This window comes from Giraffa tippelskirchi, chromosome 13 (genome assembly GCF_054371585.1).
Source record: "Giraffa tippelskirchi isolate mGirTip1 chromosome 13, T2T-mGirTip1v1.2.pri, whole genome shotgun sequence".
Taxonomy (NCBI): Eukaryota; Metazoa; Chordata; class Mammalia; order Artiodactyla; family Giraffidae; genus Giraffa; species Giraffa tippelskirchi.
The window spans coordinates 78,311,123-78,320,091 of NC_137287.1; the positions used below are offsets into that span (position 1 = coordinate 78,311,123).

The 8,969-nt window shown below is 48.3% G+C and overlaps 1 long non-coding RNA gene across 1 annotated transcript; it reads left to right on the plus strand.

The window, feature by feature from the left end:
• The first annotated feature begins 2,366 nt into the window (after positions 1 to 2,366).
• On the plus strand, positions 2,367 to 8,713 carry LOC145531440 (uncharacterized). Its single transcript, XR_014072447.1, has 4 exons — positions 2,367 to 2,566; positions 6,519 to 6,589; positions 7,269 to 7,704; positions 8,432 to 8,713. It is a non-coding gene; the product is annotated as an uncharacterized LOC145531440 (long non-coding RNA).
• The last annotated feature ends 256 nt before the right edge of the window (positions 8,714 to 8,969 follow it).

Here is an 8,969-nt window from a genome sequence, read left to right on the forward strand (position 1 = left end):
TAAGGCTCATTTTCAGAGTAAGGATTTGGTGCCCTACTTAATTCCAGTGGTGTCCAAAGGTTGTGTTTTATTGTTCGTTTAGTTGCTTGGTTTTTTTGGTGGGGATAAGAGTCTCTCTCTCAAGTGATGATGATGATGGTAATGGATTCATGACTTTTTATGAGCTTCATGTGTTTCAATCAGTCACATTTACTAATTCTCTTTATTCTTCTATTTCTCCATCTTTAGTCACTGGGAGGTGGTTCACTTTGGCTCCTACATCCTTTTCACACGACCCACCATCGTCTCTGCTTCCTTCATCACAGCACATCTCGGCTCCTCTTGTCTATTTCCTGCCTGGACTTGGAAGTAGCCACTCCCCCAAAGAGCCCTGCTTCTTCCTAATGGGTCCACTGATTATATTCTACAACACAAAATGCAGGTCTCTTACGTCCATGAGCCTGGGCACGAGAGATGACATCTCTTCCTACACCACCACTCCCCAAAGCCTCCCACACACAACTCAACTTCATTCCAAAGGTCTGGAATAGATGGCACTTCTGTGGGCCCTTCAGAAAGCCTCAGTGCATTCCAAATGAGTAAATAATTTTATTCTTAGTCTTTCCTGATGCAGCTGTGAGTCTGAGAAGTAACAGACACAGTGAGATGTAAACCAACACACAAGCTAGCCAGAGAGAGATGTGGAGTTACCAGCAAAGGGGACCCTGGAGATCAATGGACTGGTGAGACCAGGGGGAAGGGACCAAGAAACGAGGTGGCACCAGCTCTTGCCTGAACATATACACCATCCCTGGGGGACTGCCCCCTTTCTCTGGGAGCATCACCCTCGTGGAAAGAGGGAGCACAGCTTCCAGCAGGACTCCTGGGGAGCCGAGAGGGAGGAAGAGGATCCCTGACTGAGATCAGCTGAATATACCAAACCATCAGTGGAGGGTGGGGGCAGGGACAGGCACCAGAGACAGAACTAGTCAGGCCCCCATCCACCAGGACACTGTGATGGAAGAGAAGGAGGACACTGCCCTTTGGAAAGACAAATGGGCTGATTCGATGAATGAACAAGGGAACGTCCATGCCAAATTCTCTTGAACTTGAGCAAGGGAAACTTTGTACAAATTATAAACATCAATAGATGAATTGCCAATTGAGTTCCTGAATTACTGGCAACTAGGAATCCATAGCAGAGCCCTTCAGAGACATGGCATGGTCACTCTAGGTGGGTAAGGAGAGACAACGTCTTGTTTAGCCACCAGGCCCTCCCTTGGAACAGTGGGTTATCTTTCAGAGAAATGCAACATCGATCTCTTCTCCTCCTTGACTTTGCGTCGGGGTGGAAAGAATCCTCCACTCTGCGTCTGGAACTTGTGGAGACGGAGCAGGGAGAACCCAGCTAAATTTATGTTCTGGGCTTTGTGCCATCTGCTGAGCCCTGCTGTGCAATTAGCAGACTTCTCCTTTGTAAACTGTGTGGCCTCCTGCGCAGCCTGCTTGAGTCTCTGCCATCAAAATAAGTTTTATATGGGCCGTCGCTGCTCAGTGTTCTGCAAGTCATTTCTCTCGCTTAAGACCATACAAGGTTAGGGCTTGTGTCTACTTCGTTTCAAGGTTCAGCTAACTGGGTCCTGCACGATTTCACATCCGACTCAAAGGAACCCAGCATCCTGGCGTTTCCAGAAGAAATGTGGGGAAGTAAAATTCATAGCTGACACGTGGAAGAGACTGGTAGGGGGAATCTCTGAGAGTTTGTCCAGGTGGGCTTTGAAAATGAAAATCCCATGTTCAGGCAAAGCTCCGATATTTTAAACAGACAGGAATTTGGCAGGGTGCCCCCTGAATGACTCGCTTGTTGATGTCATTTTCTGCCTGCTGTGCCAGTCTGTCTCCTGAGGGCCCAGAAACAAGTCTGAGGAGGCTCTGCGATAAGCCTGGGTGTGTGCTGACTCGTGATCCTGGTGCCGCTGGGGTCCCCAAGTCCAGGGAGAAGCAGCACCCTGAAAGCTCTCAGTGGGGAAAGGAGTGGAGTGGATTTTGAGCACTTGGTCCAGGATCTGTTTCTACTACTTGGACCCGTCACCCTCTCCATCCCCTCCGCCACCAAAACAACCCACATGTTGAGCAGTGGCCATGATGAGTAGGTTCAGTTCAGTTGCTCAGTCATGTCCGACTCCATGGACTGCAGCACGCCAGGCTTCCCTGTCCATCACCAACTCCTGGAGCTTGCTCAAACTCATGTCCACAGAGTCGGTGATGCCATCCAACCATCTCATCCTCTGTGTCCCCTTCTCCTCCTGAGTAGGTTAATAGTGAATTACTAACACTAGCAATTACTGTTACTGCCATCACTGAACATCACACTGACTGTTGGAGCTGAAGTCGCTATGGAGACAGCAGAGCGGCAGGATCACCCCTGGGGGGGGGCATTTTTCTAGGGAGGGGGTCCTATTCCCTTCTTTGGCCATTCAGGGATCTAATACTTTCGAAGATGACCAGAAAAGGTTTTGATTTTAAAAGCGTAAGATACACATTCAGCTGGTGGAAGCCTCCACTCCTCAACTGATGAGAAGACATGGTAAGAAGCAATGGAGACACAGACAGACTTACAAACATGGGGGTGGTGAGGAGGAAGGAAAGGGTGGGATATATGGAGAAAGCAACATGGAAACTTATAGATAGCCAATGGGAATTTGCTGTATAACTCAGGGAACTCAAACCAAGGCTGTGTAATAACCTAGAGGGATGGGATGTGGAGGGAGGTTCAAGAGGGAGGGGACACAGGTATACCTATGGCTGATTCATGCTGATGTTTGGCAGAAACCAACACAATTCTGTAAAGCAATTATCCTTCAATTAAAAAATAAATAAATTTTAAAAAAGCAGCTGAGAAAACTGCTGCGAGGCTGATTTCATGGTTGGATTTCTGGACCTTTTCTTTTTCTTCAAGTGAGACTGCCACCCAGTTCTACTCTCAAAGCTTCCACACAATTAAGGGACCCTGGGGGTAATGTGGAAGGAATCAGCAACAGAGGCTTGTTTCAAACTCCCCTGGAATGTCAGTGGGGTAAGCGTGTGAGGCCCAACATAAACTAAGCTCTTAACAGCCTTGCTTTTTCTCCCCCACTGAGCTCGTTTTGGGTCTTCACCTGGCTGGGGGCAGAATTGAAGCACTAGTGCCCGCATATCCCTGCTAATGCTTGTTTCCCAAGTGTACGTGAGACTGCCTCCTGCAAGGGGCGCTTGGGAGCCCCAGCCCTGTACACAGGGCCTCCGCAGGGGGGTCGGCGCCCGCTTAGCAGGACTTTACTCTGGTGCCAAAGAACAACCCCGTTTTCTCTGCCCATCCTTTCTCTCTCCTGGTCCTGCTATACACGGGCAGATTTTCCTCCCAGTCTGTGCCCCATCTTCCATCTTCCTCCTTCCCTTCCTCTTTCTCTTGGTTCTGTTTTTTTTCCCCCTTTCCTCTGTCTACCTGTAATCTTTTCAGCTTGCAACATCTTTCTCCCACATCAGTCCATGTAGTCAGTCAACTCGCCAAGAGCCAGCTGCATGCCAGCCTGTGCTCAGCCCCGGGGGTGGGGCAGGTGCAAGGCAGAGAGACCCTGGACCTCCAAAATGGACCTGATGGGAGATGGTGGGATAGGTGGCCAACAAGGAAGCTTGAGAGGTGGATGTGGTAATCTCAGGAGCTGAGAGACGCAATAAAGAAATAGAGAAGTGCGACAGAAAGTGACGGAGGGGAAGGGAGCGCTCTTTTAGCCATTTTGGTCAAGGAAGGAACTTTCTGAGAAGGTAACATATACTTGGACTTGAATACTGAAAAAGAGGTGGCTGTGTGACGGGTTGGAAGAAGGAATGGCAAGCGCAAAAGCCCCAAGGCAGTAGGGAGCTGGCATCTCTGAGTCGGGAAGAGACCAGTGCGGCCTCAGCTCAGGGAAACCCTGGTACCCGGGTGGGGGAGTAAGTGGGAGAACTGACATCTGCAGCACAGGGTTTGGTTTGATTCTGGTGGATGGAGTTGGGAAGATGATGGCGCTATTTAAGCAGGTGAGTGCTAAGAGAATACTCTTGTCTTAGCTTCTGTCTGTGCAGAGGATAGTGGTAGTGGCCAGGAAGTCAGCTGGGAGGCTTTGCTGTAGCCCAGAGATTATAGGAGCTCAGACCTTTAGTGGAGCAGAAGAAGGGGGACAAGAGGTCAGACTCAGGGTATACTTGGGAATTCAACTGGATATGGCAAAGAGATCAGCAGGCTGGGTTTCTTTTCCTTCCCTTCCCTTCCCTCTTCAGCAACCTCCTCCACCTTTTTCCAGTTGAATGATGACATATATTGAAAGTAGCAGAAAGAGGTGGGGAGAAATCAAAAGATATATTTTGGTCACAACCTTAGCGAACCTATAAGGCAACTCAGAGAATCAGACAGGCACCGCCATGGAAGGTGCCTCCTCTACAGAGCAGCTGGAGCCCACACCAGTGCTCAGAGCTTCAGAGACCAGACATGGGCTGGATGCCCACTGGGGTCTCTTGGCTGGCTGCCCTAGGCAGTGCACAAGCTGAACAACAGTCCATGGTAACCCTAATCTGGCCCATACAACATCTGAGATATCTGTTAGGCATCTGAATGGACAGGCTAGTTAGATGGCTATTGCAGGTCTGAATTTCAGGGGGAAATTGGGGCTAGAGAAGGGAATTTAGGAGGCATAATAACACAGTTTTTAAAATCAGGGGGTTAAGGCTGTGAATGTGGAGAGGAAGCAACATGGGCTAGGAAGGAAGCCTGGGCCACTCCATGATGCAGCAGTTAGGAGAGAGGAGGAAGATGCAGCAGAGAGACCCAGAAAGAGCTGCTGGTGAGACAGGTGAACAATGTGGAAAGTGATGACCCAGATGGCAAATGAAGAGAGGATGTGAAGAGGCAGAGATGGGCTCTGTCAGATGAGGCAGAGCCAGATGAGCAGTGAGGCGGAGTATCTGGTCAGATGGCGACTCAGGGTGCAGAGTGCGGGAAATGGGGCCGAGCCTGACTGCAGTGGGCAGGGCAGAGAGGAGACAGGCAACCCTTCAGAGGAGTTCTGATAAAGGGGGAGAAAGAAATGCAGGAGGTGAGTGGGAGCACAGGGCATAAAAGATGATTCTATTTAGCCTCACGTGTACTGATTTGTGAAGAGAAAAGATACAGAGCAGCACACACAGTCTTCTGTGGGGTGTGGGATTTGGGCACGCATTCACCTTTATCTTCTGTATTTCACTTTTTGAGTTATCTTACACTAAATATGTATTACAGTCATATAAAAAGAAGGAAAATGTTATATAATGAAGACAGCTCATTGGGAACTCAACAGTTTCCTGTTTTTTGTCTTTGTCAGTCTTTACCTTTTCCCTCTCCACCCCCTCCCCTTTCTACTGACTCTCCTACTACCACAGTTGAGTAGCTGCATGCCACCTTGCACAGATTACAGCTATATCACCTGTGGAGGGTGGGACCCTACCTGATGGGTATTCTGTACCTGGCACAGTGCCCAGCACCCCTCCAAATGCAGGCAGCCTCAGTCAGCACTTCCTGTTGAGCTGTGGATTCAATGATGGTAACACAAGTTCTTTCTACTGTTCTGCTGGAGCAGCGAGGCTACCACCACCTGCTGGACCCACTGTGAATGGAGAGCTTATTATACCAAACAGTCAAGGTCAATTTGTTGTAGGGTTCACAGAGAACTTTGGATGCCTTGAGGTGTACATTCAGGTCAGCGATTTGCCTTGTGCTTAGCACAGAAGCCATATCGCATATACTCTATAAGCACTGGATGTGATGACTATAGTTAACACTGCCATATGGTATTCTTGCAAGTTGTTCAGACAGTGGATTCCAAAGTTTCTCATCACAAGAAAAAAACTATTTTCCTCTTTATTTTCTGTGTCTATGTGAGATGATGGATGTTTAATAAACTTATTGTGATCATCATTTCATAATATATGGAAGTCAAATCACTATGTGGGCCACCTGAAATGAATACACGGCTGTATATCAATTTTATCTCAATAAAACTTAATGTTGAATCAATAAATGGATGGACAAAAGGATATTGGTGTACAAGTATCTTACCATTTGTGACTCCTAAAATAATCTATGTTCAAAACCATCATACTTGAGACTCTTGCTCCTCGAGGTATGAGCTGAGGACCAGTAGCATCATCCCACCTGGGAGCTCATTAGGGATGCAGCATCATCTTGGGCACCCCCAAGACCTGCTGAAACAGATGTGTGTTTGGACATGATCCCCAGCAACTTGCCTGCTTCACAGGGAAAGTATTTGGTTGCTGGTTTTTAAATCTCTTGGTTTAATGTTCTCTACCTCTTTGGTACTTAATTATAAGACTTTAGAGGTTTTGCTGGAGCACAGACTAGAAGAGGTAGCTCTGCATAAGAGCAAACTTTTGCCAGCAAGGGGAGAGTTTGCAGAGCAACTTTTTTAAAATCAAGGATAAAATATCTGTGTTCCCATGATGTGGCTGCTCCTCTATTTCCGCTTTAGCTGTGCTGGTTCCAGCCCCCCGCCTCCCTCCTGGGATGGTCAGGATTACAGCAAGAAGGCCTCCTCTTGGGGTGAGTGAAGCGAGCTGGCTGTTTACCCTCCGCAGCCTGCACCTGAAGCCAAGCCGGTGGTCTTACGAAGCTGCCCGGCAGTGGCGTGTTTTCCATCTGGGAAGCAGTTCAGAGCCCAGCTCAGCTGCCAGCAACAAGGAAGGCTGTGGCTCTTGCCCTGCTTTCTGCTGGCCCACGCTCTCAGAGCCCCGTGAAATCAGCCTCCGCCAGCCAGCTCTTCACAGACAGGCGGGGCGGACTCCGCAGGGGTGTCCAGGATTATGATGGAGGGGCCCTGGCAGGGAGGAGTGGAAAACAAGTCCCAATTCCAAGCCTGAGTCCGGGTTGTGAGCCCCTTGCTGCTTTCCAGAAGAGTGCTGATGCAGGCTGCCCTTGGCCAGAGCCGGTCCAACTTCTGGAGCAAGGCCCAGCTGCTGTCCACTGTGGGGGCACGGGCAGGGAGGGATTCCCACTCTCCACAGGGAGGAAGGGGCTTCACTTGGTCCATCAGTTGAAGAGCTAGGAAGCAGCTGAGCTCTCCCCCTCCCCTGCTCCCTCCTCCCTCTCTTCCCCCTCTACCCGCCCTGCTCCATCCCTCCATCACCACCCCAGCCCTACCTCCTGTCTTTCTCACTACCTTTATTGGGAGCAGGCAGGAGTGAGCTGAGCTGGCATCTGATAATACTGTCTTCCGCTACAGAAACTTGACTTCAGGTTAGGATGAAGATTCCAAAAAGACAGCCTGCCATCTTGATTTTATTGAAGGGATTTCTGCCAGTCCGTCTGAAATAGCAGAGATAAACATAATCCCATTTTCACCGCGGCCAAGGCCATCGGATAAAGCTGGAATTTGATAAAGAACTAAAATGCTATTGAAACACGGGAAACGTTCCTGAAGCAAGTTCTAGCTGCTTCCTCACAGAATTAGTCCATGGCCCCAGGTCCAGCCAGCATAGATTCGTGGGCTGGGCAGCTATCAACTTCAGCTGCTAAAAATGTAGCTTGTTACTTTTCTCTCCTTCACTCATCTGCTGGGAGCATCTTGATAACTGGTAAAAACTGAATTTAAGAGTTCTCTGGAGAGCAAAGAAGAGATGCTAGAAGCAAGAGGTAGTCTCTCCGTCTGTATTTGCAAGGTGTGTTCCATGTGGCCTCTTGGTGGGAGTGGCTGCAGGTGAGGAGGCAAGTGTGCTGGGAGGATGGGGTAGGTGACAAGTGGTGAGACTGGGCAACTGCGTTGTCCTTTTTAAGTCTCAACTTCTTCAGTAGTAAAATGGAAAGAGCGATGCCTGCTACAAAAGTTTGTTGGTTAAATGAGGAAAGATCCACAGAGTGCCTACTTCTGTGCCCTGCCCCATTGCTGGTGCCGGTAAATATTCGTTCTCTTTATTGGCACCAGAATTCTTGGTGGAGATGTGGGAGAGAGGACTAGGGGTATCATGATGACTTTTTTTTTAACCTAAATACCTCTATTCCCCTAACTCCCTAACTCCCAAGTATTCAGAGGTCCTCCCCTCCTGCCTTCACATTCAGGTCCTTGAAAATCATGGCCATGTGCATGAACGTTCCCAGCAGGAGTAGTTCTTTGTCAAAGTGCAAGAGTTCCTTGGAGGAGAAGCAGGCTGAGTCCCCGCACTGGGGCACGAATGCGCATCTTGGGTGTGTGCTTCTAATCCCCAGAAGAACTTGGCTTCAGAGGAGGACTGAGTAGGGGAGGGGAGGGAATGGTGATGGGGGAGGGGTGAGAAGAGGGAAAAAGCAGAAATGGGAGAAACACAGGTAACAAAACAGTGATGTGGGTTCTCTCTCTCTAATCTCAGATCATTTATTTTGTGGAAGACAAACCTTCTGTTTTTTTTATAGGGGACTCTTCCTACACTGGCCATTAGAGTTTATAAAGATTTTCTAAGAAATCCTGATTCTACAATGAGCCAAGTTTTCACCACATGATGCCATCTTCAAAAAAAAAAAGTCTGTCCCCAGATACTCCTGATCATCAACTTTCAAAGCTGACATTTCTCTTTCACGAATCACAGACACATTTTAAAAAATGACTTAAAAAGAATCTGCAAATCTTTGTTTGCCATCTTAAGATGTATCAAATATTGAAGACATTCAAAAAGGAATAAAGAATACTATAATAAATGTTGCCCTAGCTCTCAACCAGTTTAATTGTATAGAGTTAAAAACAACAAATAGAGCATATTTTCCTAGAATATGTATGAATGAGATAACAATGTGTAAACAGGGAAAGCAAGGGCCTCATGAACAGACTTGGGGATGGTGGCTACCTTGCATGGGGACATCGAGGGAACAGGGTGAGGAGGACCCACAGCTGGAGGGGACTGTGCAGGTCTTAGCCTGCTTAGACAGTGGCATGAACCAAAGTCTGTTAAGATTC